Below are 21,497 nucleotides of genomic sequence, written 5' to 3' on the forward strand. Positions count from 1 at the left end.
AAGAGTGCATCATGGGAAGAATCCCTCATGAAAACTCAGTCTTCACTGCTGAAGGTTTGGCCTTGTGGCTTGCCATCCGTCGTTTCGGAAGAACCGGGGATAAAGTTATTTTTCTCTCTGACAGCTTATCAGTCCTCACGGCCCTCAAAAACGTCAATAACAAATCTCCACACATCATCACTATGATTGCTCAGATTATCAATAGTTGCATCGAAAACGGTCACTCCATTGACATTGCTTGGACCCCTGCACATGTAGGAATACAATGCAATGAAATTGCGGACAAAATAGCAAACATGGGCCATCGTGAAAACCTTATCCTCCACTGGAAGTCCCCTGAAGACATTATTCAAAATCTCAGAAACAGTTTCAAAATGAAAACCCTCCAAAACTGGAACTCATCTCACTATGCCAAAAGATTCAGTAACCTTATCAATATCAACGACAAGATCCGGATGATGCCCAACAGTAGATATGAAGGTGTCTTAATCTCTAGGGCCAGGACTCGCACCACTCTTACAAATTACAACTTGTTCCAGATCAGACGGGCAAATTCCCCCCTCTGCTCAAGATGCAAAGTTCCAGAGACACTTGATCATGCAATTCTGGAATGCTCCAAGTATACTAAAGAGAGAGACAGACTGCGGGCTTGTGCCGGCTGTGTGCCTCTGTCCTTCTGTCTTATCTTTGAAATTTCATTTTTTTCCCCCTGGTTCTTTTCTTGCCTGTTGGCTCTCCTATCGGTCATCGATGTTGGCTAACTTTCGTTCTCCAGTCCATCCCCGAGTTGGGGACCTGGTTTTGTTTTGTCTTGTTGTGTATCTTGCCACCTTCGTTCGTTCTGTTTCTCATGTTATGTTCTTTCATCTGTGTTTTGGTCTAATTTAAGTTTGCCTGCCCTCAGAATTTCAGTCCTCGATACCTGGATCATTAGGGATAAAGCTACTTAGGTTAAGTGTAGCAAAATTCCCAAAACAAGAAGAAGAAGAAGAAGAAGATTGATGTTCTCGTACTTCTAAGGTAGTGATTTATTTTTTAGGATTAAGCTTTCTACTTGTATTTTTTATTATTACTTTAAGTATTCGTATCTTTTACTGTTGTAAAGAATTAGAAACACTAATACTTATTAACAAAAGCCTAAATTAGTAAAAAAAAAAAAGATTGTTGTCATTATCGTTCGGAAATTCGAAATCACGTTTCGAATCGTTGATTGCCTTTGAAAATCCTTCGGAAACGTTAGTGAACAAAATGGAAAACAATTCATCACCAATTTCAATCAGCAATAAAACTAAGGATTCTATAGTAAGTAACTTGAAGATAAATTTTAATAATAATTCTGATTTTTTCAGTCGTTGGACTGTAAAAGTACACTTAAACCATAAATCTGCTTTTTTTTCGCAACCCAAGAAAATAATTGTGTGTTCATTGATTCATTCCATTCATTGCGTCATAAAATAAAAGTTAAATGTTGCACATACATTTGCCAATGTAGAAATATGCGTAAAAATGCTGTATTTTTTTTTTTCGAGAATACATTTTTATTCGTTATGTAATTTCAAAAAGTTTCTTGCACAGGTGTTTTTAATAAAATGTCCGGATTTTTTTTAACATGATTTTATCAGAATCTCATAACACATATGGGAGCCAAAATTATCATGTGAAGATGTTTTGTAATTTGAGAATTTTAAAAGGCAACATTTAAGTTTTCTGAAAATTAAAAAAAAGGGGGGAGGGGCGAAGAGCCAGAACGTTTCGAAAAAATGTAAATAAATTAGTAATTTTGTCGTGCATAGTTGATTGATTCCCATGTATTAAAACTTCGTTGAAATGAATTGTGAGGGAATGCTAAAATATTAATGTTTAAGAAGGGTTTTAAAAATATTGATTTTTTTCCCTGTTTAATGATTATAGTTGTTGATATGTTCTAATTAAATCAAAAAAGACAAGTTTAGTTTTAATTTCCCAAAATGAGAAAAAAAGAAAAAAAAAGTTGAAGTATTACTAAAATTATTAAAACTGCTTAATTTAACTAACTGGTACAAACGGCAAAGTTATCAAGTGAATATATTTTATAAATAAATATTTTTTTAATGTGGAATTGGAATTTTTGGGAAAATTAAAACACTTTCAATAGGTCAATAAAATATAAAAACGCTTAATTGCACTTATTTTACTTTTTAAGCACAATGGTATTTATTCAATTTTACTTTTAATGGGATTTATTTTTAATCACATTACATTTTCATGCGCAGTTATTTTGGTTTTTACCTTAACTTGGTTAAAAAGTTAACTGTAGAACATTGAATAACAATGTTCAAATAATCACTAAATATATTACGTTACTTAAAAAACATTAATTAATAATGCATTATTGTACTTTTGTCCTCCAAATTTATTTAAAAATAAATAATCAACAATCTGGTTTGTGTTGACATCAGCATTTGCTAGAATTATTGTTGAACGTCTCGCGCTGTTTAGCAAAAAATCTTTGCTTAAAATACGAAAGTTTTTTTATTTTATTTATTTTTTTTTAGCGCTGCTCTCTGGTTACTACTATAAAGCTTTATTTACAAGATACTGTTTACAGGAAGCGATTCCAGTATTATAGGTGCGTCATAGATTGACTCTTTTTGATCGTCCACTATAAAAAGGTATTTATAAATATTTTTTCTGTTTTTTCATTATCAAAATTTTAATATCGTAAGAGAAAATATGTTTCGAAGTAATTTGTATTCTAAAGTAAGTTCATTTTATAAGCATTCATAACTCTCATCAATTATGTAAAATAAAAATGATGAGCAATTAAGTAAATAAAATATTTATAAACTCAGGATTATTCCTTCAGTGCGCTTTCAAATGAAAAAAAAGAAAAAAAGAAATTAAAATTAATTTGAATTCTGAAATTTTGAATTCAAATAATGTTTTTCGTAATCACGAACTGAGATAGGACCCTACTCATTTTAATTATTTTTTCTAGAAACAGCTCCTCCCCCCCTCCCTCCAAGCCTGCCTCTCCTCCTGGGCGGTTACGTGTGTATAGTTGTGTAGGCTTGCGTGTGTGCGTAGACCTGTGTGTATGCACGTAGGACGTGTGTGTGTGTGTAGGACATGGACGCCTCCGACCAGGAGAAGCGGATTGCTCAGGACGGAGCAGCCGCGCCGCGCTGTGCCGCCTGCAGAGGACTGTGGGCGGTGGTGCTGCACAGGCTTCTGGTTCAAGCTGAAAAAGGCACGGAACATCAAAAACAGTCAAATGAGAACAATAAGAAATCGTGATTGCTCAACAAAACTATTTCTTACTCTATTTTCGTTAAATAAATCAGATTTCCACAATAAATAATGTTCAGTGTTCATGTTACGAAACGCCGTTATTGAAATTGGTACAAGGAAAACCTTCAAATGAACTGAATTGTTTTATTTTGTTAAATAACACGTTCCGTTTCATCTGTATATTTTTAATTCTTTAGTCAAAGTATAAACATTTAATTTTACGACAGAGTATAAGATATTTGAATTAAAAAGGTTTGTTTAAAACTAGTGGATGAAACAATGTGCATTATATTACTTTTCAAGTAGGAGTTCATGTAGAAATATATCATTACATTTATCATGTGTGTTTCAACATCAATTTATCTTGCTTTAAATTATTTTTATTTTCATATTTTTTAAAATGTAACTTAAACGTTCTAATGAATTATTTGGAGACAAATAAGACGATGAGTATAAAACAAATGTGCTTTGCTATTTACGAAATTCATTCCTTTTGATTTTAACTCGGTGATTGCAGCAAATTTTTTTTTCGTGCATTTTTGAATTATTAATCTTTGTTTTGAAAAATTTTTGATTTTTAATTTTAAGTTCTTTTTAAATGAGTAATGCTTCAAAATCCTTTCAATATTTCATCTAAATCTAAGGCACTGTTTAAGGAAATTAATAAATGTGAGAGGACAATTCATTGATATTACTATTATTATTATTATTATTATTATTTTGCTTTTAAGCTTAAATATGATGCTTGCAATGGTAAGGTCATTAAAATTTGTTTTAATTATTTAATGAGGTTATCGCTTACCTTATTTTTCGATCACTGTTTTTTTTTCTGTGTAAAAATATTTTAATTCATTTAAGATATAAAAACACATTAATAATGCCAACAATTTTTATTTAAATAATTTATCTAATACAAATAAATGTACACAAATAAATTTAGGTCTAAAATGTGTCATTTATATCAATAGATTACTCGAAGAAAAAAGAATGATAACGTGCAACAGAAAATTATTTCCAACTACTACTTTCGTAAATCAATATGCGTGCTCAGTTTCAAAATCATCAAATCGGATTTAAAAACGTAAATAACCGAATCTATAACGAGCAGTAAATATATAACCGAAACGTAAATAACCGCAGTTTATGCAAACATTTCATTCTTGTTTTTTTTTTTTTTTTTTCATTATCATTGTAATGTAACCACGGAAAGTTATTCGAAAAATATTTCAAAGGAGTAAACAATGTTTACAAATTCTCGTCAAAAAATGAATTAATTCAGTATAAGCTAAAATTTCTTTAGTAATAAATTTTTGTGAAATTGTGTTTTAGTAGATGCGTTTAAATAAAAATATAACTATTTTTAAATGCATTCCCGTTTTATATTTCGTGTTGTCGTAATTGCCTCACGGCGTCTCATGTTATTCTCTAAAACTAAAAGCGATCCATCTAGGAATTTTTGTTTACGAACAGAGTATGAGTAGTTATTTTCTTTATCTTTATCTTTACTAATAATAAAACTCAGTCTGTCTGTAGGATGTTTGTGACGCGCATAGCGCCTAGACTGTTCCTCCGATTTTCATGAAATTTGGTACAAAGTTAGTTTGTAGCATGGGGGTGTGCACCTCGAAGTGATTTTTCGAAAATTCGATTTTGTTCTTTTTCTATTCTAATTTTAAGAAACTTTTTCCGAGCAAATGATCACAACGTGGAATAGCAAATTACGAAATCATCATAACGTGGAACCGTAACATGGGCGTACCATTTAACATAGCCAATTGGCAAGAAATTCATCCTCCATTATTTGTTAATATACAGGCGAACCAAATGACCTTTTAGTTTTCTACTACGGGTGTCACTAGTGCAAAATATGTTCATATTTCTTCATAATTTTTCTTATTCGTTCGAACAAAAATGTTCATCACATTATGTTTCAATGTAATTTTTTTTCTTCCTTTTTTTTGCAAATGTTACTTTTTCTGCGGTTGGTAAAATTTATCTATGATCTATGCTGAAGTGCAATTGCTAAAATCAATCAAGTTTTCGTTTAGGTTTTTTATTTTTGTTTTTTTTTTTTTCACTGCACAAAAGGCATTATTTTTCTCTGAAATCAAAAACTTTTTGTTGCAAATGTTGATCATGAAATAACTCGACTGCTAATTGTGTGCGAAAATCTCTTTATAATCTAATTCAGCTAATAAAACTACTTTTTAAGGTTATCTCTCCCCTCCCTCCCCCCCCACTCTTTCGTTATATATACCCTAAACGGAAAGTAATTGATTTTTTTTTTTTTTTTTTTTGAGATTGTTTTACTTTTATTCGTGTTTCTGAAAAAAAAAAAAAAAGTCGAAAAAGAAGTTTTGAAGCTATCCGCTAACATTAACATCTATGGCATTCTATAGGGCTTTTTTTTCTGCATAAGAGGAAGTTTGTTCCAATTTTCACAACTCATTCGAGAAGGAGTCTCTAATTTATCGAAAGGCCTAGGCGGAACTCAATTCAAGTAAGAAGTGAAAGTACAAAATATTACTGGAGACCAAAAACTTGAAAACGACTTTTCAAACGTAAAAACTAAAACGCAAAACGTTTACTATGTTTAGGAACCCTTTAAACACTATAGCTATGGAATTTGGTTCAAGTTAGTTTGGATCCTGGGGGAGGGATATACTTCAGGAATATGCTTCAACGCTTTTTTTTTTAAATTAAATAATTTTGTTATGCGTATCTCAATTAAGTTCTATTTTTTTCTTTTGATGGTAGCGGAATTTGCATATTGTTCTAATTGTAATGCTCTGTTTACTACGGAGGGGAACAAAATGAAAATCACGCTCCTCCCTACGCGATAGGTAGCGTGATTTTCTAAACGTAACGCGTATTTCCTATTCCTAGTAGGCTATTTAATATCGAAAATTAGCTATTAAAATTGCGAAATTATCCTTCGGGGGGTGGTGAGAGTTAGTGAGTAAGGGGCGAAGACCCCCAGTATTTTATATTTTTATGATTTTTTTTTTTCATTTAACGGTTGAAATAACCATCTTTACAAAATCTCAAATATTCTAAATGCTACAAATCGAAATTGTACACTAGGGTGGTCCAAAAAAGGTCCTTTTTTTTAAAAAAAATCCTGATTTTTATCGGTCCTACCCCCTCATTTGGTTCCATCTGAGTAAAAAATAATTATTGTGAAGTTTGAGCTCATAATTTTAACATTTAGAGGTAGCTCAACAACCTCAAAGTTCCGCGTTTTACCATTTTATGCCATAAACGCAGATAGAAATAAAATTGACGCTAGGAAAAGTATATAATTTATTTAATTAAAATTGCCAGCATTTTCTAAGTTAAAAATAGTTACATAATAATAATATTGCAACAGTTATGTATATTGCTTTCCTTAGTACACATTACAAACTCTGCTTTTTACATCCGGGATAAGCTCGTCAATGTTCTGCGACAACTTGCAACAAGAATTGGAATTGTTCTTCATTGCGTGTCATTTTTCCACTAAACTCTTTTATAAGGGCTATACCCCTTTCAGCATTATCATTAACCACTGAAATTCCTTGAATAATCCTTTTTGCTTTCTTAAAATCCACCTGAAGCTCCCAGATTTTTGGATCTACGTGAATGAAGGTATCAGGTAAACCCATGCTTTGAAAAAATGAAATTGACCCCTTTGTCACAAGTTCTTCAAATTTCATATCCATAAAATGTTTTGGCAAAATCTTAGGGCGATTCACCACATTATTTTTCCCATTTACTTCATTCATCGCCTTCACCATCTGTCTTTTAATGCAATGTGGCACTTTATTGGCAAAAAGGACTAATGCCAAGAGCTCTTCTGACAAATACCACAGGTGATTGGCAAATTTCTGCGTTGCAGTTTTGCTTGTTTTCATCAATCTTTCTATACTTCAATAAAGATTTCATTAAGTTAAAATCGTTATACGGTGCATTTTGAGGCATAGAAGCTGTCATCCAAGCCTTTAAATACACACGTACAACAAATATGCAAATTTTTTGCAATCCCTTTTCTTCTATTGACGTGATGGTAAATTGACAGCTAAACATTCATATTTTTAAACAATACAAAATTTTGGATATCCATCTAGCATGATGCAAAGCCCAGGTGCTACAAAGTTGATACCATGTGGAGGAGCTTTACCGAGAAATATTAAGCATAGTTCAAGACATTCTCGATAATCATCTCTCGCTTGAGTGTTATGTAGTAATCTTTCAGCAAATACTAGTTTATCATCCTTTACATCTGTCATTTGTGCTAAAATGTCCTTATTGTTGATGCCTATGATGTATTTGTCTTTGTCTATGAATTCCTAGTAGGCCTGGAATCGTTTAAAAAGAGGTACGTCTGGTGCGGAAGAAAAACCCAAACATTTATTAAACACCGCACCAATAATTAATTCCATAATGTGATGCCATAATGGAAAATATAGTAACCTTTCCTTTAGTTTTTGCTCTAGTAAAACAGGGGTACCCTTGCTTTCCCCAGTATTGACACTCGTTGTGTCAAAGCACATTGCAGAAACTTTGTCAGTTAGGCCCCAGTCCTGCAAAGCTCACCTTCTTTATTTTTTTGTGTCATTGTAGTTCTGTTTTTGTTTTTTTGTTTTTTTTTTTCCAATAACTTCCATTGTTAATAAAGTTTTTCTAACTTGGGCTGATAGTTTTGGGGTCTTTGTACGGATATTCTGGCTTTCTGCCAAAATTTTGTTATTTCTTCTGTTGTATTTCTTAAAGATTCTCTTATGGTTTTCTTTAATTCAATATGATTATGAAGAAACATATCCAGTGCCATGCGAATTGAAGGTAGTTTATTACCTGTCAGCTCACTTATGGTTGAACTAAGAAGATAAACCTCTGATCTAATTGATGTATTTGCCATGCCCAGTTATTTTTAAGTAAAGAGACATATGCATTTCAAAAATAAGTGCAAACTGCCATTCCAACAGTGGTGAAATCAAAACCAAAACAATTAAGAATACATACATAAGCAATAAGTTGAAAAGTTATTCGATCACGACTGTTAAAGGAATAGATTTTATGTATTTACTTGTATTTACAAAAGTATTTTCATTTCATAATGACTATTGTTAAGTCTCTATATAAAATAGCAATTTTATAAAGCAATTGTTTTCTTGTTAATAAAAATAGCAATTATATTCTACCTTAGTGAGGTCAATGGTCGTGTGTCATACGCATCTATTCAGCAATGATGAAAACTTCATCTGCTTTGAGCTACCTCTAAATATTACCGAAATGTTTTCAAATTTTGTCTGATTTATTTTTTAATGCATTGAAACAAAATGGGAGGGTAGGACTCAAAAAATTTTCACCTTCGAAATTTTGGACCACCCTATTGTTCACACATCTTCTTCCAAATATCCTCCCTTTCATCCTTGGAAAAAAATTTTTATTTATAATTTTCTATTTATATGGAATTGGTCACGTCTTTGGTCATCACTGTTTTCACTTATTTCCCTCCTCTGAAATGAATTTCACTCCTATAAAAAATTCCAAGGGATATTTTCACGCCTTGAAGAAATCCCTAGTTATATTCCTGGTTACTATGTAGTTATGGACTTAATTGTTCAGCCTAGGAACAGAGACTCGATGTAAAGCATTTAAACATTTGCTCAAAAAGTGCAAATATTTAGTAATGTTTATTTGTTGCTAAAACGGTTGCAACTGATAACACTGCGAAAGAAAACGTAAGCTCAACTCTGCAGCAGTACGAAAGCACGACGAAGAAAATAAAATCTCCTGAGGGAAGCAGATTTTGCCGACACAAGATTTTTTTTAAATAAAATTGATCACTGCTACTGTTTTCGTATACAGGGTAGCCCAAGAGTAAGTATACTGTTACTTATACAGCATTCCTCTTTTTACAGGTTCAATTACATACATATATTAACATATTTAATCCCAAAGGTGCTCAACATGTCCGTCTTCGGCATTGGTGCATTTCTGAAACCTGTCCAAGTACGAATACAAGAAAGGGGCGATCTCTTTGACCCGAGATACAGGAACTTTTTTGAGGTATATTTTCGATGTTAAAGTTCCAAAAACGCAATTTTGCATAATATTCAGTGGTGTTAGCCGAGATTTTTCCGGAATTGAAGTATTGAAAACGAAATCATAGCCCATCTCTTATTACTTTGGGGATAGGTACCGGAACTTTATACATGATTTTTTGTTCCAAAACCTCAATTTCAGACGATTTTAGATGATATTAGGGATAGGTTCAAAGGATCACCCTGGATATTTTTCGAAATAAACACAGCTGTAGAACACTTTTGATTACACAAGGGTAAGCGATAGGGTTCAGTGTTGGTTATTTTCTGGAATAAACCTTATTCTTTACTACTTACCCCAGAAAGAGTCAGCTTTGAAAAAAAAAGCGGACACAATTGGTTTTGTGTATGTAACTGCATACCTACTTTTAGGTCAAGCTGTGTTACACTCCTACAAGAAATATCAAGGAGTATTTTCAATCATTGAAGAAAATCCAATTGTTGGGCAAATTTAAACTGGCAGCGTCGTAAATGCTGTGATTAGTATCTGCCTACCAGGTTAGGTTTGTCGTAACTATATTTATATCCCTGGTTACATTACAGTTTTTTTTTCTTAGTTGTTGAATCTATAGAAGCAAAAGCGAGACAGAAAACATTTAAGCATTTTCTCAAAAATCACGTAAGCTAAAACGGTTGCAACTGATTGCACAGAGAAATAAAACGTAAGCTTAACCCCCCAGCATCACGAAAGCACGACACAGAAAATAAAATCTCGGGAAGGAGATTTTGACGTCACTCTTTGGCCATTATCCCTCCAGGTCTAGCTTTCTCAGTAATTTGTCGCGGCCGATCCACCCAAGAGAAAGAAGCAAAAAACAAGCAACAAAAAACAATCCTCTCCGGCCGCTCTGCCGCAACCTGTAATAATGGAAGAATCCCATATACTTAACTCGTTCCAGGTACCACCCTTATAATTCCTTTTTCCCCTAGGTTTAAGTAATAATAACGATAACGTCGGGCCCGGACTTGAGGTGCGAGAAGTTTTTTGGGGCGATGAGTTTTAATGCTTGCTTCGTGAGTGGTGTTTACGGCTTTAATGCAGGCGATGGGATAGAGTTACGGGTTGAGTTCTGTGGAGCACTAAAGGTTAAGTTTTTAGGGCATATTTTTGTCTAAGTTGCTTCAACGGGAATGGAAACGCGATGGCAGAAAAATAAATAATTCTGAATTTTTGATCCTATTTTTTGAAATTAAATCACCGTGCTTTACTTCTTACACTACTGAAACTTTTTTAATGAAACCCTTCTAATTGCTCCCCCCCCCATCAGGAGCTTAAAGGTGTTTAGGCGGGCGGTTTAGTGCAGTTGCGGTATGATATCTGTGGAGCACTAAAGGTTAAGTTTTTGAGCATATTTTTGTTACTTGCTTCAACGGGAATGGAAATGCAATGGCAGAAAAAATAGTAATTTTGAACTTTCAACCTTGATGTTTGAAATTCATTTAGCATGGTTTACTTTTTACGCAGTTATAAAAAATTAATGAAATCTTTCTTCCCCCCCTCCCCTCTCTAGGGCTTAAAGGGTTCATTCCGACGGTGGAGTAGAGTTACAGTATGAATTCTGTGGAGCAGTAAAATTTAAGTTTTGGATATTAGTTTTGTTTTAGTTGCTTCAACTGGAACAAAATGGCAGAAAAATAAGTAATTTTGAACTTCCAATTTCAATTTTTGAAATTGAGTCATTGAGATTTACTTCAACCAATGTTAAAAATTTTAGAAAATAAAATCGCTATAGCTGTTTCTCCCCCACCCCCTTGAGTTTAGAGTTGTTTATGCTAGCAGTAGAATAGAGTTACAATATATGAGTTCTGAGGAAAATATATCTTCGTGAATATAAGGGACACTTTCACGAAAATGTACAAAATTGTTACACATAGCAAATAAACTAATTGCTGAAATTTACAGCTTATTTCCAGCCATTTACGATAATAAGTCGTCAAAATTATGATGGGTGATCCCCAATAAACTGTTCGTTTTCATTCTGAAACGTTCATTACTTCCGTTTTATGTTAAACTTTTACCTTTATATCGCCAAAAGTAGCATAAATTCAAAAATTCTCACCAAATTAAAGGAAAAGATTCATTTCTGAAGCATGGCAAAAATTTATCTAATAATATAAGCTCTGTTTTCTTTGAAATTCAAAGAACATCATTCGAGGTGAAACAAAACGACCAGACAGCGAGTCCATTCCACATAAAAAGCCACCATTTTGTCCTGCACGTGACAACCATTTCAGTAAACAGTAATATTTTTAAGTGGTAATGAACAAAATCTCACGGAATTACGTGCTTAAGAACTCATACGTACGTTTGGGAACTTTTGAGCTACAAAATTTGGTTCTTTACTCTTTTAACGTATTATTTTTAATAAAATGCAAAAAATTGCCAAGTGCGGCACAAAATGTCCGTTTTCGATGCTGGGATCAAAGTCATCCTATATTTCCTATAAATCCTATATTTTTCAAAAAAGGTCAAAAACCATCCTATATTTCCTATAAATCCTATATTTCCAATAAAAAGCCTATATTTTTGGTACCCCAGAGGAATTTTATACCTTATGCATAACGAGTTATGTGACCTTTCATTGAAAGTTATGCCCTGCTTCATCAAAAAAGAAACTCTTCAAGGGAAAACTGGTGAAAATTTACTTCAGTTAGATCTAATAAAAGATTTGAAATTTCATGTTGATAAATAACCCCAAATGTACCACAAAAACATTTATTCAAGTTAAAAAATATTAAAGTATCTTGCACTTAGCCTAAAATTCATAATTTTCTTCAAAAAACTAATATTTTTCTATATATTTTTTAAAAAACATAAGGTAAATTTTTAGAAATTATAAAGCTGAAAAATATAAATAATAAAATAGGTAATTAGCATTAAGTAAGAGATTTTGCTCTCATGCAATATTTAAGTCTCCTTCCCACATAGTACTCAAAAATATGGGGGGGGGGATGTTTCAGTTAAATTTTTTATTTTAGATGTAATTATTTTTTAATTATTCATTTGCAAATGTTGATTTAAACATGTGTTTGTTAAAAATTTTTGAAATTGATATTTTTAATATACATTTATGTATAATTTTTTAAAAAATAGAAAAATTCAATTTTTTTTGAAAAAAGGTCTGCTGTACACTTTAATAGTTTTTAATTTGGATAAATGTTTTTGTTGTACATATGGGGCTGTAGAAGCAACGTTTTATCAGGATGAAATTTCCAATCATCAAATTTTTTTTCCTCTATTCCGCTTAGTACATAAGTGCTGGTTCAGAACTTTGGATGCAAGTCGGCATGGCTTGGTGTTGTTAAAATTATATGACATATTTTACAATTGTTTTGACATAAAAGGGAAAATATGAGGGTGTGCGACTCAACAAAACAATTTTTTTTTTTTGGATATACCCTAATGTACATCAATGACGAAGATATTCCTAAGAATGTAGCAGATAACCCCGTCAATAAGTATTGGAATTTCATCTTTAACCTGAAGGATGAAAAGCTGCACTACCCTAATTTGACCAAACTTGATAAGGCGGTTCTGACTTTCTCTCATGATCAAACTTCCAAGAAGAGAGGCTAACAAAAGAATTGTGACTAGTGACAAACCAAACATGAGTTTAGACGCAATTGTTGCTCTGTGAGTGATAAAAGACTCGGTAAAACACCCTGTGAAAATATTGATGTAAATAAAAATGAGCCAGTTGTGCAAAGCACCACACTTGAAATAAAAGGAATAGAAAGAAAAAAAAAACTAAGAAATAAGAAGAAAAAATATAAAACCTAAATCGAATGTTGTAACGAAAAAATCTTCTGGAGATAAACTGAAAGGTTGTAAGGAAAGCATTAATTCAGCTCAGGCAATGATAGATGATTGGAGTACGAAATTAAAAATTAGGACTTAAATGTAATGCGTGATTGACATTGAGACGGGGCAAGCCGTAATAGACGCTGGTAATAAAAAATTTAAAAGCTGCTCAGAAAAGAGTCGGAAGTTCTATGTAATTTCTTGCTAAACCATTTTGATTTTCAATTGAAATAAATTGCTATTTCCCATAATATTATCGTTTTTATTTTTTTATTTTTTGTGTGTGAAAAATTTAAATTTTTACAGTATAAGTAAAGAATCAATAAAATATGTCTAATAATTTTTGTATGCATATATTTTCATCAGTGGCACTAAAAGGTACTTTTTTATGATGTATATGCAAAATTTAAATCATTTTTTGGTGTCCTATAAATACTATATTTTTTCAAAAAATGTCCTATATTTTGTCAGTTGGTCACTTTGATCCCTGCGGACTAACTGAAAGAAAAAAGTTTAACTCCGTAATTAAGACACACACATACACAAACAAACAACAAACAAAAAATAACTTTACGAGTAAAATAATTACTAAATTAAGTCAGAAAATTAAAAATCAATCTTCTTTGGGAGGAAATCAAGCCAAAATTATAAGTAAATGCACATACATACAAGTAATACTAAGCAGTCAATCTTTTGTTTTAATTTACTGATACTATCGTATTATCTAAGAAAATATGTTTAGGATGTGTGTGACACATGTCTGTAGAGATATGCATGCAAATTAAGTACGCAAATGTTAAAAAGGGTACCGTTGTAGAACTGGCTGTTAATGCGTGCGATAAAACGTATCTTAAAGCATCATAAATTTCTCTTAATTAACGACCTTTTGAGCTAGAAAATTAAGAATGAGAATTACATTACGTGTCACGAAAGCTGAACGTGAACAGTTTTATGAAAGTTCTGCACTAATAAACCATATGAATATAATCTTTTAGCTCTAGGTTTAAGGAAACACGCTTTAGGCTTATGGTTTATTGAAGCTAAAATCTTCGATGTAGTGATAAAATGTATTGCTGTTGATTGTTGTCGTGAGCGAGCTAGGCTGACAATTTGGGGTGCGGTGCTTCACTTTTCCAGCTGCACCGTAATTTGGTGTGAATTCCAACTTCTACAGCACACAAATGCCATAAGGACCGTTTGTAGAACAGGCAACCATTTACTGCATAACAACGCATTCACACAAAGAAAGGACAAGAGAAAAAGTACATCCAATCCGAGCCGGGATTCGAACCTGGGACCTCCTCATCGAAGTTAGACTTCTCTGACCACTAGGCAAGGCGGCCGGCATTGCTATGAATTTCCAAAAATATATTTAAAGATTTATGTACTTTTGCTGCTGTTTCCGGTTCCAGATCTTGTCTCAAACCCTCAGAACTGCTTCAATTTCTTCTCTCTCTCCTCTAACACAGCATCCGCTTGATCCGGTTGTTTCAAGGGACAGGAGTTCATCGTGACTTATCAAAAATTTTGTTGTTCTGCAAAATCCTGTCTGACGATTCGCCAAATATGAAGACAGTATTGATTTATTTTTTACTGTTGCTTCTCATTAAATCTAAGTATGTATTTTTTCAAACATGCACTAAAACTGGGATTTTCATTTGATAAATTGAGAATTCCCTCCTCTTCTCCCGAGTTTGGTTCGGGGCATCCCGGGGTTTTCTTTTTGGAGAAGGACTTTGACAGAGACGGATTCTCGTTCGGCTTTTCTTCATATTTCTTAATCATCTGACAACTCTAGATGGCAAATTTTTACTTACAAAAAAATAAAGTATTGACACACGTATTGATATAATTTTTCCAAAACAGTTGGTAAGGTATTTTGCTGTTTGCGCTCACCGACAGACGACAGTTTCAGTTGATCGAAAACAAACAAATATGCAACATATTTGAAGTCTTTGTATGGTGTTTTGTGGTGTTGCTATAAAACTAGGCGAAAGAGAAGGCGAAACTTAGTTTTTACTTAGATTTAATACCATAAACTGAAAAAGGTGCAATTTGGCTTCAGGAAATTATGTCGTAATCTGGTGTCAATCATGAAATCGCTAAGAAAGGCAAAGAAAATTCTATACATTTAATGTTTAAATGACCTAGTAGTCAAACGGCATAAACTATAAATGGTAAATTTTTATTTGCGAGACTGTACACTTCAAGAAATTCAACGTAAAACAGACGTAACTTTTTCAATAAATGCTCAAAATTTGTTAGTTTTGGCGAAACTGAAGAAAATATCGACAGATTGACTCCTTGATGGTGTAAAAATACCATTTCTCAAATAATAACTTTACCGACTTAATACAAAATGAAGTTTACATTTGGTTTATTGCCGCCTGTTCTGTGCATTAACAGAGCAAAACCAAAAAAAAAAAGCAGGCTTGGGCTTAAATACTACTGTACTTGGCACTTTGTGGCGGCCATCCTTCATCGCAGATTGGCGAGAAAGACAGGGTAGCAATTTATATTTCAACTCCAAGCCGTTTTACACGCCTAAAACAAAGAGAATAAAAAAATAACAAAACAGGAGGGGGGCTACCGTTGCGACGTGACTACGTGGTCACGCCAAACGCGAGGGGCTAAACAGGAAATTCCCTGTTGCCCCTCGCACACTGTGCATTTTCCACAATTCTCGCCATTTCCAGCGAGAGGGGTGGGCCACAGACGTCATTCTTCGCTTCCGCCCCTTCGATGACTCTTCGCACGTGAGGCTTGCCACGTGAATACGAAGATCTGTCACGCAAGTCACGAGACGAGATCTCGTGAGAAAAATGGTTTACATAGAGAGACAAGCAACCAGATATATCCTTCGCTGGTTCAAAAAAAAAAAAAAAAAAAGAAAAGAAAAGAAAAATAAAAGCGCATAGGATTTACGTTTTCAATTAAATATTCTTTCCCAGAGCAAAAACAATTAAATTGTTCAAAATAAATATTCCAATGTGCAATGTTTGTTTAGAATTTAGTTCATGATTCATAGAAAAAAGGGTTCCTTCCAGCATTGAAACAGGTGTATGCAATAGTTCTGCAATTTTGTGCTTTAATGACGTTGACTTCATCATTCAACATTTTTGCACATGGGATTTTTTTTTTTTTAATTGTGCTATTTGGACATTTCGGAAGTATTTCGCTACATAGTATATAATAACAATTCCTTTTAAGTTATTTCTGATCAAAGTTAAATTTGAACAATAATTTAACTCCAATTACATTGTACATCATTGATACTTGAAGTCTTTTTTTGTATTTTAAACCTACGCTGTTCTGCAATCATAATGACCTGTATCCGCTGTCTTCAATGAAATATTGATTAAAATTTTGAAAATTAATGTTTTAGGGGTCGTAAAATCAGCAGACTTGTCTAATACATAATCAATAATTGAAATGTAAAGCTAGTCTCCAATACAGTTTTCTAAATAATTTTATGCAAGTCATTTTGCTTATTTAGCTAGCATTACTTTTACGCAAATCTCCAAAAGCGAGACTCAAAAACATATTTTTTTAAAGTTCACTATTGAAAAATCGGCAATAGCATTAAAATCCAGGGTTTTGATGGATTTTTTTTTGAACGAAATAGACACCTGAATGGAAGTAATAGAAAATGTGAAAACTGAAACTTTTTTAACTGAATGCATAGTGAGTCACGATTGTTTTTCTCTCCAATCTCTATCAGTCAGCGTGTTGTTGACAATACCCAAAAGGGTCTAGCAATCTGTAAGCTAAGTCGTTTACCCGATTCGTTAAGAAGGTGGGCAATCGATTGGAAATGTAATTGTCGCAAACTGTTGGAACTTTACGTCTCAGTGCAACTTACGATGTAATCCAGAAACTTCAGAATAAATTTTTATCAAAAGATTTTGCCTCTAGAAGAAAATATTCCAAGCAAATCATCAGTTACAATACCAGCGGAACATCGTTTTCTAGCTCTTTCGGCCTAAAGGTGGAATCTCACTGACTGTACCGCAGATTGCTGCAGATCATTTCTTGTATCAGAAATAATAATCTCCGCTACCGAAGACTGCAGAAATGATTCCTGTAGTTTTCTGCGTTAGTCCAATTCAGAGCTTTTGATGATCTTGTAAAAGCAATGCACCAGATACAAATTTGGCGTTGTTGAGTTGCGAGCCATAGTTACACAGTAGCAGAAACTTTCAGTGGCGTCGCCGAAAGAGGAGGGAAAAATACATCCCCTTCCGGCAATCAGAAATTTTCCTTTTTTGATCACAGAAAAGGACTAAAACTAACCATACTTCCCTTCAAAATGTTTTCCTGGCTACGCTTCTGGAGATGCTTAAGCATAATTTGGTAAGATACCTATGTTCGTGAGTACAATGTCTTTAATTTGTTCCATGGAGGAACTCTGACAAAGCTGAGACATCGGGGCAAGATTTTTCATCCATGCGCTTGCTTGTACGATTCGCAAGGAATTGATTCTGATGAATTATAATAAGTGATGATCATAAAATGCACTTGTTGAGGAGTATGAAAGATCAGGGCATGGAACAAGTGAACTGTTTACCGCTATCCCTGAATCAAATAGAGCAAGTTTGGTATTACCTTAGCACACTTGTTTCTGCTTTTTGATTTTTGGCTTAGCCATTACAAGAGCTGAAACTCATGAATACTCGTATGCATTTGTGTATGTATGTAAGTACATTAACGTTATACAACCCATTTAATATGTGCAAAATAATAACTAATTAAATTCTGTTAATATCAGGCAAACAGGCTGCCTTCGTCGAGCAACCTGATGATTATCCCCCAAAGTACAGTCTGCGATGTTATTTCGGCGGCATTCATTCTATAAAACGTATCTGCAGATCAGAATTACGCTGAATACCTTCACAGAATAAACAGCAACCATAATAGTCTGATTCGCATGGGTGAGTGAGACAATCCCGTAACTCGGTTATTTCATGTGCACATATCACTTAAAAGAGTGTTTTCGTCATTATAGACGCGGAGTCATTATGTGACAGACCACAAAATAACCATTCGCCGGCACTTCATACCGTTTTCTTGGATGGCGATCGGGCGGGAGCATAAAGAGCGACATCTTTTCGCAGGATCTCGAATAATGATACATTATGGCGAGGAAAACGGGAGAGACCAACAAAACTGGAGAGAAGCAACGCTAACAACTTATGTTTCCGTTCGGGACCGCGCAAAATAATTATCAACGGAAGTAGAGGAACTGTCCGAGAAATTATTAACGAGCGCTCAGACAAATCTTTTGTGTGCACGGCGGGAGTTATGGGTAAATATATCTGCGAATGCATGCGTGCAGCAGAGAGGATTCTTCTGGAGAGGGAGGGAAAAGTTTGGGGATAATTGCCGCCAGGGAGGTTAGGCGCCCATTTTTAATGAAAACGTTGTTCTTTAACGAGTGTGGAAACGAGGAAGAATACTTTCGAAGCTTCGCTTGTTAAGCTACTGTTTGGCGTTTATTATTGGACGGATTGAAACTTTCGTTGGGGCTGTTATTTTGTCACAACAACAACAACAGCAGCAGACAATTTGAACTTGAATGAGACGTTGTTTTCTGCGGTAATGGGAAGAAGGCGCAATGGTGAATAAAAATTGTGTGTGCCAGGAATTGATAAATGGGGCGTTATTACCGCTATTACTAAGAATGGATGTCCTACTGGAATAAAATGTAAGATTTTCATGCTGATGAAATGATTCGATTTTTTTACTTGTAGGAATAAGTTTAGTATTATATGTTGGCTGTTAGCATTATACTGTTTGGCGTTTATTATTGGACAAATTGGACTGCCATTGTGGCAACCAGCTGGCTTGATTGTTTATCGAACTTTCTGTAACAGCTACCTAATAAGCCGCAGTCTCCTACACTGTTAAAACTACAGGATGCATTCGGCACCTTTCAGGGGAGAAACGCTTGTTCACCAGCGGCACCCAATACGGAGCCGAAATCGCACCTCTAAATAGGGTGAAAACAGGCACCTTTTAAAAAATAGACTGCTGGAGTGAAAAAAAGGAACCTTCGGAGAGAGAAACGGCACCTTACTATAGATCCTCCTCCCCCTCCCCCGTATTGTGTGCGTTTTTGAATACAGTTGTGTATTTTTTTTTCTTTTCTTTTTTTAAGTTTCGTTTTGATTTACGATATTCTACGTTTTGGACATTTTTCACATTGAACTCGGTACTGGAAATGATTAAAACATGTAATTACAGCATTTGATCATATTTCAGAGTTTTCAACATAGTTAAGAAGTGTTCATTGCTCTAACTCAGTGTTTCTCAACCTCTTTTGACCCACGGGCGCGGTAAAAGCAAATGAAAAACTTTGCGGACCAGTGAAATCTTTATCGTTTTCTTAAAAATTCATAAAATAAATAATATTAATAATAACTCTGGGGCCGTTAAAAACATGTGAAAAATTCAGAGTTCTTTTGAGTTTTTTTTTTTTTTTTTTTACAAAAAGTAATGTTAAGAATTAATAAAACAATAAATATCTACCCCTTTACTTGGTATCAAAGATCTGTCACAAATCGTTATAATTTAAAGACGAGCAATTATTTAAATAATGTGAGAAATTATACATTTACTAAAACATGACGCATTCCGAAAATGAAGCATAGCTGTACTTATGAATTATTTACATGAAGAGCCAAAAATATTCAGGGATATTACAGTTACGGAAAAACAAAATCGTTTCATAAACGTTAATCAAGAGTAACAAAATAAAATGCACATGAAGTTTTTCGACAGTTAAAAATAAAAGAAATTTCTAACGCTATCGAGACATTAACCGCGTACAGGAATTGATTCTAACACTTGAATGAAAAAGCAAAAAAAAAAAAAAAGCTAGACTTAGAGAGATTTTTTTTTCGCTAGCTTTCTGTTATAATCTACGAAGCACAAGAACCATTTTTATTAAGATTCTCACTTGTTGATAATTGATAATCTTACGGCAGGTGTTTTTTTCTTTTCTTTTGGTGATTAATAAAAGCTGCTTATCGAGTACTCAAGAAAATAATGACAGATATTTTTAGTAGCGTTTTTAATTATGATGGAAATTTCACGATAGTAACGGTAAACATGAAACTAAAAGACAGTAACGGTAACTGAAAAGCAATAAATGCACTTTTAAACACTTAACTATGTTTGAAAACCCTAAAAGCTACAAAGTGATCAAAAGCTGTACTTACTTGTAATTTCGGATAATTAATCCTAGAAAAGTTGTGTCTTAATCCAATAGTGTACTTCATTCAATGTGAAAGACACACAAACCCAATCATCATTTGTCCGCCATATTGAGGTGGTTGAATGTATGTCTAAGGCAAAAGCGCATGCGCAATGAGTCTTTTTGTCATTGCATGCTGTTTCGGCTCCTCTGCTCTATTTTCTGGCCTGCATTGCACCTTCAGGCACTATGCTTTCATCTTAGAGGGAATATTTTCACTCGTCTGGAACCCCTGGTTATAACAGTGTAGTTTGCTTATTTTTTAATTTTATTTAACTGATAGCAACTGTCAGCAAACACTTATGTTGCCTAACATTTTCTAAGTAATTACTTTCATTTAAAAATAATAATATATTTTTACCTCGATCTCAGTTATAAAATAGTAACAGGAATGTATTACCTGAGCAAGTCGAGAAACTTCTGACGGTACTTGGTAAATTCAAGTAAGTGTTGGTACGAAAGCGCAGATCCAAAAGATCCGAAAAAAATATAAATATTTTTTTAAGTCTAAAGACTTTGTCTAAGAAAGATTTGTTATCACTAAAAAGTACAAAATAAAATCAGTACATGATTTATTAATTGCAACACTCCAATAATTGCAGTTAATTCTAAAACCTTCATATTAAGGTTAATTCTGAAGCTTCCAGTAAAATTAAAATTAAAAATTGAGCCGAGAAATGACGAAGCTGTATACCGCCGCATTTTGTGTAAAATTTGCTCCAGACGTACCTGTACCCAAACTCTCCCCACAACATAGTACAATGTTTTCACTGAAATTTTTAAGATGAAATTTAAGATTTATTATTGGGGAAAATTTTCAGAATTAAAGTATTTCAATTTTTATAGACATAGAATTAAGTTGAGGTGTCACCCACCAGATGGCTGCCACCCGGGAGAGAGCGGGGGGAGGGACCGCCCCCTCTCAAGAAATTTTTTTTGACCCCGCAAAAAGTTTTTTTTTTTTTTTTCTCAGGTTACAGTTTGAAAAATTGAAAGCACAGGATTTGATCAACATCTATTTGTAAAAATCAAGGCTTCATTTGATAGCGTATCCAGTGAAGCTTTGTGTTTAAACATTAAAGGG

Source organism: Uloborus diversus, chromosome 2 (genome assembly GCF_026930045.1).
Source record: "Uloborus diversus isolate 005 chromosome 2, Udiv.v.3.1, whole genome shotgun sequence".
Taxonomy (NCBI): domain Eukaryota; kingdom Metazoa; phylum Arthropoda; class Arachnida; order Araneae; family Uloboridae; genus Uloborus; species Uloborus diversus.